Below are 16,555 nucleotides of genomic sequence, written 5' to 3'. Positions count from 1 at the left end.
GCTACACATTTTCTTATGCTAGCTTGAGTTGGATTTTTGTCAGCTGCATTTTAAATACTCCAAGGAAATGCTTTTAGTAGTTTCTTAATCCTAAGGAATAACTTACATATTGGAAGCACCAGGTTCAATATTTGATATGGTTGAATATCAACTATATATTCAGAATATCTGTGGGTAGTAAGAGCATACTTTTCTCAGAATGAGAAAAGGACATACTCCTCATTAGAATCAACACGGGGAGCATTAATGATGGCATCACACCCCAGTGTAAATTATACAGCTTAAAAGGGATCATACTGGTAGGAAAATTTGAGGTGCGATTTTTAACCAACTGATAGCACAATGGTATTCTTTCTTCAATGAATTCAAGTAAAAACTACCTGTATATTGAGGTGAGTGTGACATCTCAATTCCCTACAGTTCATCTTTTATCTGTACCAAAGTTAGTTCTTAGGGCTCTGGAGAGAATCAGGTTCCCTGTGTGTATATATTTAAGATGCTTGCTGTCACTGAAATAGAAGTAAATTTATGAGATAAATCCCCAAGAGGCTAATTAATTCTTTCTAGGAACTCTGCCAGCACAGTTGCCCATCCCAGATATCTGAGAATCATCCACGACTTTCTTTTTCTCCCTCTAGATGAAATCAATCACCCAGGTCTGACAACTACACTTTATAAACATATTTTTTGAATCCATTCATTTCTCTTCATCTACACTGCCACTGTCTGCAGCCAGAGCACTATCACCTCTTGCTGGGCTTGTAGCAACAAGCTCTTAACTCTAAGGTCTGCATTCACCCTTTCCTCTACAACAAATCCCTCATACAACAATGGAGGGGCATTTTAAAATGCTAATATAATGAGGTGATTCTCTTTCTTAACCCTTCACTGCCTTTGCATTGACATCAGAATCAAGTCCAAAACCCAATCTGGCTCCTGCTTATCTTACACTGCTTTACTAATCCTGGCTTTCTTGTAGTTTCTCTAATAATACAGGGTTCCTTCATTCAATAGGGTCTTCCTTCTACCCAGAATATTGTTTTCCCTACTCTTCACCTGACAATTCCTCCCACAGGAGAAGTATCTGAAATGCTTGGGACCCAAAATGTTTTAGATCTTGGATTTTTTTCAGGTTTTGGAATATCTGCATACATATAATGAGATATTGTAGGGATGGAACCTAAGTCTTAACACAAAATTCATTTATGTTTCATGTATACCTTATACACATACAATAATTTTTGGACAATAATTTTAATAATTTTGTGCACGAAACAAAGTTTGACTGCATTTTGACTGTGGCCTATCACATGAGGTCAAGTGTGGAATTTTCCACTTGTGATGTCATGTTGGTGGCCAAAAAGCTTTGGATTTTGTAGTGTTTGGGTTTTAGGATTAGAGATGCTCAACTTTACTCTGTCTGTTAGGCCTTGTTTTCAAATGTTACTTCCTCAAGGACACTTTCTTTGATATCATAAACTAGATCAAGTCCCTCAAATATATAATTTCATAAATCTTCATTTCTTCTGGTGAAACTTATCTAAATTGCAAATAATCTTTTTATGGCTTATCTGTTTAAAGCCTGTCACTATCACCAGACTGTTAGCTCCCTGAAGGCAAACATTACATACATCTTGTTCTTTTCTTATTCCTGATTACAGTGAAGAGATTATTAGTTATCTTTCCATCCACATAACTAACTTTATCTCCCCTCTCCCAACTAATATATGATAATATTTTCCCTTCCTTACTTGATGGGACAAACATTGGAAGACAACTCTTTTTCTTTGTTTCTGCATGGCTTGCAAGCAAAGGCACTGACAGCTTTCATTCTGGACTATTTTTTTTTTAAGAATATATGATCCACATTGGAGGACAGACACAGTTGCTTTCCTCTACAGCAGACAGCAGATTTGCTTACTGTCTAGTACAGAAAAGACGTGTCCTTCTACTGCAAAGATAAGGCATGTTTGCTTGTACCGGTTATAAAAGATTGAGCTTTCCTAAACTTGGATATCCTCAGCTGTGATGCAAATCCACTGCATGCACAGCATCCACCTGGGCTCCTTTGTGTTGCCTGCCTGGGTCTTTGGGGCAAGGAGAACTGATACGAACATGGAGCAGTGCTGCTTTCTATGCCATGAATGAGAAATTGCTTTGTCTCTGACCCAGAATGTTCATATCTGTCAGTATCCATGAAACTGTGGCAGGCTAACTTATCAGCTAGCAAGTAGGGTAGCATTTCAGATCCATCAGAGTCCCTGGCAACAAAAAGGTCATCTAAGTTGTATAATCCTTAACATTTAAGAATATTTTCTTTTTATTTTCTTGCATTTAATTTCCTGCCAGAAACTCTTAAGCCAGGGATTCTTAATCTGAGGTATAAGAATGTGCTTCACGGGCATTGTGAATCCCCTGGGTAATCACTATTTTAACATAGTTCCTTTTAAAAACAATTGATAATATATATATTTTTTGAGACAGGGTCTCGCTCTGTCGTCCATGTTTGAGTGCAGTTGAACAATCATAGGTCACTTCAGACTCCAACTCCTGGGCTCAAGTGATCCTGCCTCAGCCTCTCTAGCAACTAGGACTACAGGCACTCACCTGCAGGCCTGGCCAAGGTTTGTTTTTTTTTTTTTTTTTTTTTTTTTTTACAGAGTCTTGCTCTGTCGCCCAGGCTAGAGTGCAGTGGCGCGATCTTGGCTCACTGCAACCTCTGCCTCTGGGGTTCACGCCATTCTCCTGCCTCAGCCTCCTGAGTAGCTGGGACTACAGGTGCCCGCCACCACAGCCGGCTAATTTTTTTTTGTATTTTTAGTAGAGATGGGGTTTCACCGTGTTAGCCAGGATGGTCTCGATCTCCTGACCTAGTGATCCACCTGCCAGGCTCTTGCTTTGTTGCCCAGGTTGGTCTAGAACTTCTGGCTTCAAGCAATCCTCCTGTCTCAACCTTCCAAAGTGTTGGGATTACAGGTGTGAACCACCATACCCAGATTTAACATAGCTCTTGAAATGAGTTAAGTTACTTTTACCAGATTTTCTAAGGAGCCAGAAAAAAATACCAAGAGCTGTTTAAGGATACATGCCTTACCTCCTTATGTGAAGTATATTGTGAATTCATTTAGTGCGTATTAGAATACATTTAAACATAATGATTTCTTCATTAAGTATATTTTTAACATCACATATCTACAATACTTAATCTAAAACCCTCATCTGTCAGCTTGCTTTATCTCATATTTTTGTTCTTGAGATTCTGTGTGTAAGTAAGTAAATCTTAGCTGACACATGTATATAGTGCCTACTAGGTGCTAGGCATTGTCGTAAGATATATATACACTCATTTATTACTTATAACATCCATATGAGGTAGAGATTATTATTGTTATTATTATTATTCGATGTTACAGATGAGGAAACCAAAGAACAGAGGGGTTAAATAACTTGTCTAAGGTCACACCAGCTAGTAAGTGATGGAGGAAGATTTGAAACTAGGCAGGCAGATACATGATTTCATCTATATCATTCATACCCAAGCTACATTGGCTTCTCAATTCAAGATATTTTTAGATTCCTTTTGCTCTAACTAAATTAGCCTAGTAAATACTATAAATATAAACTAATAGTTTACCATTCACAAGAATTACATTCTTGAAATTTTCATTATCTAATAAAATCTAAGTTAGTAATATCAAAGCATTTCAGAAAATTGGGGTTAAGCAAAGAGTTGTAAAATCATTCTAAAAAATATATTGGGGAAGAGGAAAATATTATCTTAAAATCTTATAAACAGAATTCTTCTTGGGGAAATAATTTGTTCAGCAAAACTCCTTAATAGTCCATTGGGAAGCAAGTGCATGGGCCTCAAGACAAAGACAAGGTGACACCAAGGGAAGATGGATTTGCTTTTCAACAGAAAGTGAGGAAAATTTGGTTTCTTTCCAGAGGCAGCTCAAGAGGGAGGCAGTGAGAATTAAGGACATGAAAAAGGGTTGATGACATACAACATATGGTGGCAGGCTGGATGGTGGAAGAAGGATAAGGCTGGAAGGAGAAACAGAGCCACTGCAAAAGTCCCTGTGTTACAGATGACAGAGGAAGCTTTAAAAATAAGGATGTTAGTCTGGATGCAGTGGCTCACATCTGAAATCCCAGTACTTTGGGAGGCTAAGGTGGGAGGATTGCTTGAGGCCAGGAGTTGGAGAATAGCCTGGGTCAAAAGAGTGAGATCCTGTCTCTAGAAAAAAATAACAAAATTAGCATGCCTGTAGTCCTACCTACTGGGAAGGCCGAAGGGGGAGGACCGCTTGCACCTGGGAGTTTGAGGCTGCAATGCGCTATGATCATGCTACTGCACTCCAGCCTTGGCAACATAATGGGGATAAAAAGGATGTCCACCAAAACACCCATTATGCTGTTTTGTCTGCTTGTCACTTTGACTTGTACTTTTAGAATTTGGCAGGATGCAAAAAAACAAAAGGAGTCTGTGCTTCATGTCTGTGTGGATAAGAGACAGAGAGAAGAAAATACCTGAAAGAAGCTAGAATCAAGAGTGGAGAGAGATAATACAGGGAAAGCAGAAATTCAAAGCACAAGTTTCCATGGAGATACTGGTGAGGACACTGTACGCCCTGACTTTCTTGTGATAAGGAATTAGGCCAAGCTCTCAAAACGTTTATATGGAAGGATGACTTTAGGAGGATGTAGTACTTAATAATAAAACTTCTAAAAACACATCCTTTTCTAAAATAAAGCAGAATTATTAATGTTAATAATCTACCATGAAACATTACCCTTCGTGAATCTCTCTTCAAATTTTAAGGAAATTTTGTTCAGTCTAACCATTGAGGCAGATTTTTCCATGAGTTCTGTGTTATGTAGACTTTAACCTGCTTAAAGTTTGTAAACCAAACCTTATTAAAATTAAATGTAATGTGTTTGTACTTAGACTAACCATAGCTGGTTTTCACAAGCCTCAGCAAAATGCTTAGGTAACCTCCCCGCCTATACTAGATTTGGTCTTTCAGCTACATTTTGGAAGATTTGGAGGACAGAAAGCAATCACATTAAATACAAACTTTAAATTTTTTTAAACAGTATCTATAGAAAAAATCAGGTTATCACAAAACTGTAGTTGGTTAGGAATTTCTGCATGCTTCATTTCTCTTACATAAAGAAATCAAAATATTTGGTTACTTTAAATAAGAGAAAAAGAAATGTTAAATGAACAATGTCTCTGAATAATGCAGTATTCAGAATATAAAAAATCACTAAGATTTGAATATCTGTTAAATGTAAAAATGTGAAAGATGAACTTCAAGTCAATATGGTTGACAGTACTGATGTGTAAGAATCCCCCATCCCCGCTCCAAACAAATAAATTGCTTAAAAAATAAATAAGAATAATACAATTTGGAATTTACAGTGTAACTCAAAATTTGGAATCATAAATCCTCATGTGCCAAAAATAAAGCCACAACAAAATGTCACACTGGGTAATAGGACTGAAGTCCTGCGGCTCACAGAGAATCAGAACTGGGAAGGGCAAGGTTTAATGCCTGTGAGGAGGTGTCAGGGCCCTGTTTGTACATTGCCAGGACTGAATTACATGCAGAGACCTAGGAGCCATGAATGGCTGCCAAAATCATGAACAAGGAATCAGAAAAATCTTTGCTCACTGCCCTGGGAGACTGGCAAATAGTTACCAGTCAGAAACTTGAACTCCAAACCTTGTCCCATGTAGATGTGACATCCAAATTCACACTATTCACATAGATCAGGAACATGAAGCTGAGAAAGTAAGATAAAACTGGTCTGGAATCTTTAAATCATGTAGGACTCCGTCAAAGGGCACAAGGAATTCCTATAGAAAACTCTAGCCATGCTTATAATAAAAAAATTATAAACCACACAAGGAAATAAAGGTCCTTGTATCATTCAAGAACAAGTTAAAGACATTATTAACTTAAAATGTTTTTAAGTATACGTATTTTAAAAACCATACAAATTAGTAAACAAAAAGTGGAGTGTTTAATCACATCAATGGAAGGAAAGTAAAAAAGGAAGTTAACAAAAAGCTCAGTTCATAGAAAACACGAAGTAAGTTAGTAGAAATAACTCAAAGTTTATTAGCAATCAAAATAACTGTAAATGTATAAAACCCACTAACTAACAGGGCTCTAGATTTGATATAAACAAATCCAGATCTGTGCTGTATAAGATTTACCTAAAATAATTAATGACCCTTGAAGTCTAAAGTAAATGGCCAGGAAATGCCACAGTGGAACAGAAAGCTGGGGTAGTAATACTAATAGGAAATCATATACAAAGTAAGGCTTTAAAACATTCATGGAGATTTAAAAAGGTTCAAAAAATGATTTCCGTTGGAAGATGTAACAATGTGGATCTATATGCATCTAAGAGAAAACAGCCTCAAAACACATAATTCAAACACTAATATAAAGTAACATTTACAAATCCAAAACCATAACGGGAGATTTTGTTTCTTTCAGAAACTGACAGATTAAGTTGAGAAAAACAAAAACTTAGTAAGGCAAAGAAAGAATAAATTATATAATTAAGAGACTTAGTAAAATATATATATATAATTATAATTAGCAGAACAAAACAGATAAGACAAGGTGGTTAATGACTCAACTATAGAAAGTAGGAAGACAATACTAATGATATAAGCCAACATTGGTGAAATAAAGACAAATGAAGGTAGCAGAGATAGAAGACTCTAAATTCACCACTACATGTCAGTTGTTACCACCTTAATCCAAGCGCCTATCATTTTTTGCCTTTACACCGCAATAGCATCATAACTTTTCTACTGCTTCCGTTTATATTTAAAACTATAAATCAGATTATGTCATTTCTCCCACAGCCTTCTTAAACTCAGAGTCATTACCCTTATCTATTCTGACTTCTCTCTTCTCCCTCTCATTCACTCTATTGGAGCCACACTGGCCTCTTTGCAATCCCCAGACATGCCCAGTTTGCTCCTGCCTTAGGGCCTTTGCACTGGCTGTTCCCTCCACCAGGAATATTACCTCTGGAATGCTCACATGGCTAACTTTCCTGCCTCCCTTAAATCTTTTCTCAAATCTCATCTTCTCAATAATATTTCTGCCCACCTTCTTTAAAATTGCAGCCCGCATGCTGCTCCCAACATGTGGCACTTCTGATTCTCCTCACTCTGCTTTATTTTTTCACAGCACTTATTATCTTGTTGATATATCACATAATTATTTTTTCTTTTTTGAACAACTTATCTCTGCCTCATAAAATCTGCAAGCGCAGGGATCTAGGATTAGTTTATTCTTTACTTTTTAAAAAGAAACCCAATTAGTTAGAACAGTCTGGTATATAGCAGTTAATAAAATTTATTGATCACATAAATGAAATATAATTGTTTAAAGAGCTAATTCTTTGAAAAGATACTAACAATCTTTGGCATTATTGATCATGAGAAGAAGGAAGGCACAAAAACAATGAGACATAACCTCAGGTATCAGAAAATGATATGACTCATCTTATGCTAACATATTTGAATACTTAGATTATAAACTATTTTCTAAAACAAACTCTCAGGAGCGGGGTGTGACCTGCCACAGTCACAAGATTCTTAATCACTAGTAGCTGGTGCTCCAGACTGGTGGCACTCACCTTTCTCCCAACCTGGTGACCCAGGGGATTTACTTTATGGTGGCTTTCTCTGAAATGCCAAAGCCACCAGATTATTCAGAGTTGAGTGACTCTTTAATGCTGGCCATGGGAACAGGAAGGTTTTCGGGACCATTGCACAGAGCATGGAGAATGATGAACTTCCGTCAGCGGATGAGATAGATTGGAGTGGGACTGTATCTGTTAGCAAGTGCAGCAGCATTTTACTATGTTTGAAATCAATGAGACTTACAACAGGCTGGCCTTGGAATACATTCAACAGCACCCTGAGGAGCCCCTTGAAGGAACCACATGGACACACTCCTGGAAGTCTCGATTACTCTTCTTTTTGGTTGTGGACAATTATTTTTCTAATACCTTACTTACAGATGTTTTTGTTCTTTTACTTGCGTACAAGAGCTGATCCCAAAACACTGAGCTACTGTATCATCCCTATATGATTGGCAGTTACTTGCAATCGCCACCAGGCATTTGTCAAGGTTTCTAATCAGATCAGCAGACTACAACTGATTGACATATAAAATCAGTCGACATTTTTTCCTTTGATTACAAAACTGCCAGTACTATATGGACTCTGATCACAAGACTGCAGTTTCTTCACAGATCTCAGGAAATTGTGATGGAGCAGAGGCTTTTCAAAAACATGTGATTAGGGGGTATCTTTATCTGAATAATAATGAATTTTTAGGTAAAGGCTGAGACAGAGTACTACAAAACCATATTGATGACTTCAGACTTTGGAAGTTAATCTTGTCTGTTATTTGCATTCTTAACTTGACTAAGTACCTGAATTCCTATTCTACTGTGCAACATAGTGATGATTCAGAAATTTTTCCTTTGGGGAAAAAATAAATATGAACATTTCCATTGTGTTAAGTGTAAAAAGGTCCACACATGATCATAAAATTTATATTTTATACAAGATGAAACATAAAAATAAAAAGAACTCTCAAAAGTGACTCAATAAAAATAGAAAACATGGCTAGACCAAAAATTATTGAAGAAATTAGAGTCAAAATTCACCCTACACCTCTAAAATCAATAAAGTTTTACGACCAAAAGTTAAACAAATCTTTATGCACAAAGAACTTCATCTTAAAAAAACTGTACCATTTCTCACCACTTCATTTTTTGTTATCATAATTTAGATACCAAAATACCAAAAACATATGAGAAAGAATCATTATAAACCTGCTTTACTTAGAATATACATGCAAAAACCTGAATTAAGTACAATAATTTGAATCCAAGAGTGGACTAAAATAAACGGTTTATCTAAGCATTTCAAAGACTTTAATATTTGAATATCTATCAACATAATCTCATCATTAGCAGATTAAAGGAGGAATATCATACAACAATTAAAAGAGTATGGTGTTGGTGCAGGGATAAGCAAATGGAACAGAAGAGAGAGCTTACCCACATGTGAATAGTAATTTTAGTATATGACAAGTAAATGGGGAAAGGTATTACTTAATAAATGCTCTTGAGACAATTGGTTATTATTTTTAAAAAGTAGATCCCTCCTTGACAGCATTCACAAAATACATTCCAGAAGAATAAAATATCTAAGTGTAAAAAATAAAACTTTAAATAGTTTAGAAAACACTGTAAGAGAGTATGATATTGAAATACTGTAGGTGTTTTTTAAAATCAAGAGTTAAGGAAAATATTGGTTAATATGACTGTATCAAACTTGAACACTTCATTTGACATACGGAATTTAAAAGACAAGGAAAACTAGAAGCAGATATTTGCAATGTATTTAATTGACAAATGATTATATTCATGAAATAAATAAAATTTCTACAAATCAATAAGAAAAAATAAACAACCTATTAGAAAAAATTGTTGGACAACTATTTGAAAGAGCAAGACACCATGTGTTGTTGAAGCTGTGGGGATATGTTTCAACACGGCTGGTTATGTTTAAATTGTTGCAACCATTTTTCAGAGTAATTTGTCAATGTCTACTAATATTTAAGATATATCTACATGAGGTCAAGCAATTTCATTTCTAGTTACATGTTCCAGAGAAATTTTGCACATATGTATATGGAAATGTGTTCATTGAACTACTGTTTATAACAATGAAAAATTCAGGAAAATCTACATTTCTATCTATTAATAACTAATAGAGAAATAAATTGTATCATATTCATACCTTGACATAAAAGTAATAGTTTAAGTGAGTCAACTAAAGGTATGCATATCATTTGGAATCACATCTAAAACATTATATTGATTAAACAGGCAAATTGCTGAAGGATAGGTACATTTGCATAAATTAATTTTTTTTTTGAGATGGAGTCTCGCTCTGTCAATTAATTTTTTATGTAGTTCATGAAGGATATAAAAAGATAGATGGAAAAAATATATACCAACTTTCATAATATGAAGGAGTAGAATGTGGAGTGGAATTGTACATTTGATACATTTCTTTGTAAAAACCCCAAAGAAAAAAGTTCTAATGCTTTTGGCCAGGTGTGGTGACTCATGCCTGTAATTCTACCACTTTGGGAAGCCCAGGTGGAAGGACCACTTAACTTGGGAGTTCAAGACTAGCCTGGTCAACATAGCAAAATCTGTTTCCATGTAAAATTAAAAAAACTTAGCCAAATGGTGATGGGCACCTGTAGTCCTAGCTATGCAAGACGCTGACGCAAGAGGACTCCCTGACCTCAGGAGTTCAAGGCTGCACTGAGACATGATTGCACTACTGCACTCCAGCCTTGGCGACAGAACAAAGCAAGACTCTATTAAAAACAAAACAAAAACAAAAAAAAAAACAAAGTCTAGTGTTTTCACTTGGACTTTGGCTCAGACATGTTGGGTGTCATGATAAATCTGCCTGGAACAGATTTGTTTAAAGAGGCTGGTCCTTGATGGTAGAGATGTCTTAAACTGGAGGAGGGCAAGATAGTGCAGCATGACTAGGATAGATCTAGTAAGTTACATAAGTCTGGTCATGTGTAAATGGGCGTCATTACTGAGAAAATATGCTTAGGGCGGGGTGTGGATTGGGCTGGACAAAAAAAGAGCCAAATGAAAAGATATCAAGACCAACTTTAAGGATATTAAAGTCGGCCTACAGTCTTTTGTAAATATAGCCAGGAGTAAATAAGCAATCAGTCAAGAAAGAACTGTGAGGCAGATCTTGGTAAATGCAATTTTCTTTCACAAACCAGGACTATAATCCAGGGCACCTTTGCTCCTATGGGGTCAGGTCCTCTCTCTGGGTTTATGGGGATAGCTGGATATGAGGGAGAAGAGGGAAGAGTGGAATTGGTCCATTGTTTCAGGAATTTTGGTAGGAATTCTTTCCTAAACCATGACTCAGATGACCCCAAAGGAGGATTCAGAAGCAGAAACTCTATTCTTTACTTATAAATCTATCTTATCTACTTCTTTTATAAGAAACAACAGCAGAGAAAAGTTGAAGTTCAGCCATTCATTGATTTAAAGAATTAAAAAAAAAAAAAGAAAAAAAAGCTGGACCTGAGTAGTGAGTGGGTCACTTGTGTCTTCCAGCATACAAAGCCTGCTATTTAAGAAATCCTGATTTGGAAAAAAATTTCCTTAGCAACAAAAGAAAGTCTGCTGGCTTGGTAAAGCTTAGAAACCAGCAGGCTCTTTGCAAAGTTCATCTCAGATTCAGTATTTATACTACCAACAATTATTGTCAATAAATTAGACTTACTATTGTACAACACAGGAAAAAGCAATGCTCCCTGTTTATCTTTGGCTGCTGTTTACTTTTAGCTCTGCTGTGGGAAAGAGAACTCAAACAATGCTAAGCTTTCCCTTAATGAGATCCTGATTAGATAGTCTGGACCAATGTATAAAGCATAGTACACTAAAGCAGGAGAACAAAACTGAACTCTTCATCACCCCCTCCCCTGAAAGCAAAATTGTCAGTTCATTCCAGTTTGCCTTCAGCACAGAGCAGAGCCATCTCCTCAGTGACTGTCCTCCTTCCAGAGTGCCTGTCCTAACTAGCCCAGTAGCCTTTTTGACTTTCCTTCTTATGCTGTTTCCATATCTTTCAATGTTCTGGGCTGGCCTTGCCATCTTGCCAACCAAGGAAATACACTCACTGTATCTCACCTTCTCAGTATTGCAAATGAACAGAAATCACCACTGTAGGCATTGTAAAGAGTTTGAGGGATTTAATCCACAAGTTTTTAACCTGTAGGATGAGGGGTCCAGGGACTCCATCTGTTAGATTATTAAAGAGGTTAGCAACCATTGTTTAGTCCATTATTTGTTTTATAGATTAGAAGATGAAGAACTGAGAGAGAGATTGCTCCTCTCCTCTAGTTAGACTGTGTGTGTGTGTGTGCGCGTTTTGAGACTGTGTTTTGCTCTGTTTCCCAGGCTAGAATGCAGTGGCACAATCTTGGTTCACTGCAACCTCTGCCTCCTGGGTTCAAGCGATTCTCCTGCCTCAGCCTCCTGAGTAGCTGGGACTACAGGCATGCACCACCACACCTGGCTAATTTTTGTATTTTTGGTAGAGATGGTGTTTTTCCATGTTAGCCCGGTTGGTCTCGAAATCCTGGCCTCAAGTGATCTGCCTGCCTCGGCTTCCCAAAGTGCTGGGATTACAGGTGTGAGCCACTGCACCAACCTAGTTAGACAGCGAGGACTAGTTTCTGGTTCTGTGGGTCTCGGATCTTATTCTCATTGCAGTATAAAAGCTGAGGTTAGCTTATCTTTATGAAGACACTAATTCTTACTTATTTCTTACACATTTTAACTGAGGCCCTCAGTGTTACCAACTTTTGTTACCTGCCAGGTCTTTTTGGCACTCCTCCAAAATCCATTCACAGCACAAATGGCTCTGTTGCCTCTGAGTTCAGGAATGCTCATGTTCAAAGTGTCATGAAGCCTCCCTAAGAGCTTCCACTTTCCCTCCATAACTGAAATCCAAAGAGGTACCAATCCAAAGTCATGTCTACTTAATAGTGTGTACTTAATTCCTGATGTTCCTCAATATCAAGAACAGAGGTTTAACTTTGAAATTGTTCACTTTTCAGGACTGTGTTGGAATGTAGGGAAAGGGAATTGTAGTGAGATAGAATAAAAATATTATTTCATAATTAAATCACAGGATTTTAGAATGGAGGCTTAATTAATATTTACAAAGCAATAAAGCAGTGAAATGATCTTTGGCTTATTTTTTTGAAAGGTATTGTTTTATGCCTTGCTCAAATGAAATATTTCATATTTCCTTTCTTGGCATCATGCTATTCAGCTTTACAGCATTTGCAAATATTTAATCTTGTTTGTAAGGCACAGAAGTTTCATAAAGCTTAACAGAACCATGGCCTAATGGTTCAAAGCACTGACTTTGGAGCAGGTTCAGTACCAGCTAAGCTGTGTATTGCTAGCTGTGGGACTTTGTATTAATTGTATGTAATTTTTTCGTACCTCAGTTTTCTCATTTTTAAAATGGGGATGGTGATGATAAGAGTACTATCAATTTCACTGTAGCACTGAGTAGTAAGCACTTAAGTATTACTGTCATTATTATTAGATGGCATTTTCTTGGTTATTATCTCAGCAATAAACTGTGCCTAACTCTTCAAGTCTGTCACTCTTGCCTTGTTGAGAACTGAGATGCTTTCACGTGTTGAAGCTCACCTGCCAAGCTTATTCTTAACAGTATATTCATAGTTTCTGGATTGATCACAGTGAAACAACAGTAAAACAGCTTTGTTTCACCTCCCTGTTTCAGTTATCAGTGAAGGTAACTAGAATAAATGCAATGGAAATGAAAATGTGTGAGTTTTGCAGCCCTTTTCACTGTTGCTGATTGGTGATGCCCCCTGGTTCCCAGGCTGCCATTCTGAATGTGCAGCAGAAGGGTGGGGAGATGGGTACTCTACCAGCTATGTCTTTTGCCTGTGGCAGTCTCTGGGGAAATCAGCTGAAACAGTTTGTTTTATCTGACAGCATGCCCTTCCTTTATGTCTCACAAACAGAAAAAATGATCTTTTGTATTAAAAAGTAATTATATCTGTTATTTCACCTCTATGCCCACAAAGGTCATTGATGTTTATACTAAATCCCATATGCTTTTTGGGTAGTAGTTATGCATCTATTTTGATAATTTGTATTAACATGCTCAACTATCTGGCTTAGATAAGACATGGCCTAAAGAAAAAAAAAAATCTTCCTTTTGCCCTTAGGCAATATTATTGCTTCTGTAACATGCTAGCTCCTGACTTTGCCCCTTGACTATTTGTGTGATTTTTATGCAAGTTATATTCTGCATGAGGGAGGAGGTGGGCAACTGTGAATAAGAGAAAGAGTAAGTGGAAAACAGAACAGAAAAGCACGGAAATGTTAGAGAGAAGGAGAATTATGCAGAAGAGGAGTTATACTGTAATTAATATGTGGCAGGTCTTTTGTGATGATGGAATCAGAGTGGTCTCAAGGTTGCCAGTGTTGGTCAGAGAAGCTTGCTATAGGTAATCAACTTTCCTAGTCTAAAGAGAGCTCAAAAAGCTGCAGTTTACAACCAATGGAAACTCTAAAGCCTTTTACCTTGGCACAATTCCCAGGGAAGTCGATGGGGAGACCCACTGGCTGTGAACACCATTCTGCGCAATTTGACGCTTTTCATTTGGTAGAATTTTGTTGCCAAGGCTATTGCATCAAGTTACCGAAATCTTAGTGGATGTAAATTGTCTCATGTGTCACTTAGCCTGGCAAGAAATTTAAAGGGCATGCCTTCTACTGAAAAGAAAGATTTAACTTTAACCCATTATAGCAATAAGCCACATTCTAAACCCTATGGAGAACACCCATGCTATAGTTTGTATTCTGAGAGAACAAAGTAACTTTTTTTTAACAACAAAAAAAATTTTTATGGAACCCTGGATCATTCATTATGAAGTATGCCTACAATCAGGGGCATTTTTGAGGGATCAGGAATTTTACTTTATATTTTTATATCATTTTGTGTAGTTCAGTTTTGTAAAATGTGTGTGCAACTGAGCACTGCTTTTAACTGAATCCCAGAAGAGAAACAAATCAATGCTGACTTACAGAGGATGTAAACAAGGGTTTAATGTTTTCAAATCCTAAATGTTGGCAGAGTAAAGAGAGTAGTTAATAGAGCAATACTTTAGGGTTTATTAACCTACTAAAATGATTCAGGCATACAGAGGCTGCTTCTGTTTCTAAAACAGGATATTATTAACATGCTTCCTTTCTTCCCTTAGGCCGAAAATACCCAAACCTTCAATTTCATTGTCATTCTCCTCTGCCTCAAAGTCATCCAACACTAGACAGGGTGGCCATACAATGGAAGAAATGGTTAAGATCACCAAGAATCAACTGAGATAAACAGATGTTACAGGTGTGAGTGTTTAGAGAGGAGGAACTCAATCCTGCTGCACATTAGAATCAGCTGGGGAGATTTCAGAACCTACCCATGCTTGGCCCCAAGGCCCTAGGTGCAGAAATTGGTTTAGGATTGGGCCTATGAATTAGTACTACTTTTAAAAAGTTTTCCAAGTGATTCTACTGTGTACTCAAGTTTGAGACACAGTGGTTATTTAAGATGAAAAACACGAAAAGATGAACGTGAGAGAACTGAGGTTCAGTTACCTGTAGGTGACAAGTTACTGTATATTAGTTATTACATTTAGGTCCTAAAAATAAACAAAAATAATATTTTAGAAGCATTTTAGTGATACTCCCTGTTTTTCATCCATCTCTTGTTAGTATAGCCGCTCAAATTTTCAAAAAAAGAAATGTAACTCCAACAGCCTTGCTCATGGCTTCAGGAGAAAGCACTGCTAGGACCCTGAGTTCCCTGCCCACCAAGCCAGCCCTGGAGCTTGGGTGGCCCAGGATCTTTTTGCCATTCTGAAATAGAAACCATGGATGGGGATATGGTGTATTTCCAAACCTGATACCAGAGAGCATTTCCAAATATCTTTCACCCAGTATTCTGGCAACTAAACAATTCAGGAAAAGAAACCCTAACTCAAAAACCAAACAAAAGAAAAAGAGAGCACATATATAACTTTTCATTTGAATATACAGCAATAACTTTATCTCCAGTATCAGGCACTTGCTTTCCTTTCCATTCCCACTTTATCACCTCACCTTCCTCACTTCCTTATACTATCACAAGGACCTCCTTGCTTTTCACCTGGGCTCTGGTATCTTACCCCTAACTCAGCTTGTGAATAGCTACAGATTAATCTTCTTACTCAAAGTACATAGCACTTGTATAAATTTCATTGTTTAGCTACACATTATGGTGTTTTGAATCACAAGAGTGTTTTTAATATATAAACACTAGCTTTATTAAGTGTAAAAATTTAATACACATTTGTTTATAAAGAAAGGTTTCTGTTTAAGCATCAATTTTCCATTAAGATAATTAGTTTTTGTCTGTGGGATCTTCAATGGGGAAAAATCAATCATTTCTATTTTAACCCACACACAAAAATAAGTAAGTTCTGAGACAACTGTGGGCTTCATAGTTATCGAAAGATCCATAGGATCCCAAATGTCCTACCCCAAGGCCCTAGGACTTCACACCTAAATTTATTTATTTTTAGCTCTTGTGTCTCCTTTAAATATGACATTTTAAAATAACAACACAGAAAGCCACAGGCTAAAACTGTAACTTGTAAACCTGTTGGAACAAATTCATCCCTCACATTAAGGGAAACTAAATTACATATTCATCTCCCCCAAATTGTTTCCCCACAAGTAATCAAGCTTATCTGTGACCCAATTTTAGTTGTTCATGAATGGGGGTGGGGTTCCATAAACGCACGCAGTGGAAACACTTGAAAGATTTATGAGCCTGTAAATGGGTGTTAGCCATTTCAAG

At 36.9% G+C, this 16,555-nt stretch overlaps 1 protein-coding gene and 1 pseudogene across 5 annotated transcripts in view; one reads left to right on the top strand and one right to left on the bottom strand.

Annotated features, from left to right (window-relative positions):
• ADGRV1 (adhesion G protein-coupled receptor V1) overlaps positions 1–16,555 on the bottom strand; it is a 593,238-nt gene that overhangs the window by 129,572 nt on the left and 447,111 nt on the right. The window lies entirely within an intron of this gene.
• LOC129037086 (lysosomal enzyme trafficking factor-like) lies at positions 7,711–8,213 on the top strand (annotated as a pseudogene).

Source organism: Pongo pygmaeus, chromosome 4, assembly GCF_028885625.2.
Source record: "Pongo pygmaeus isolate AG05252 chromosome 4, NHGRI_mPonPyg2-v2.0_pri, whole genome shotgun sequence".
Classification (NCBI taxonomy): domain Eukaryota; kingdom Metazoa; phylum Chordata; class Mammalia; order Primates; family Hominidae; genus Pongo; species Pongo pygmaeus.
Note: the sequence above shows the minus strand (reverse complement) of the source record. Positions and strands in the feature narration are given on the sequence as shown.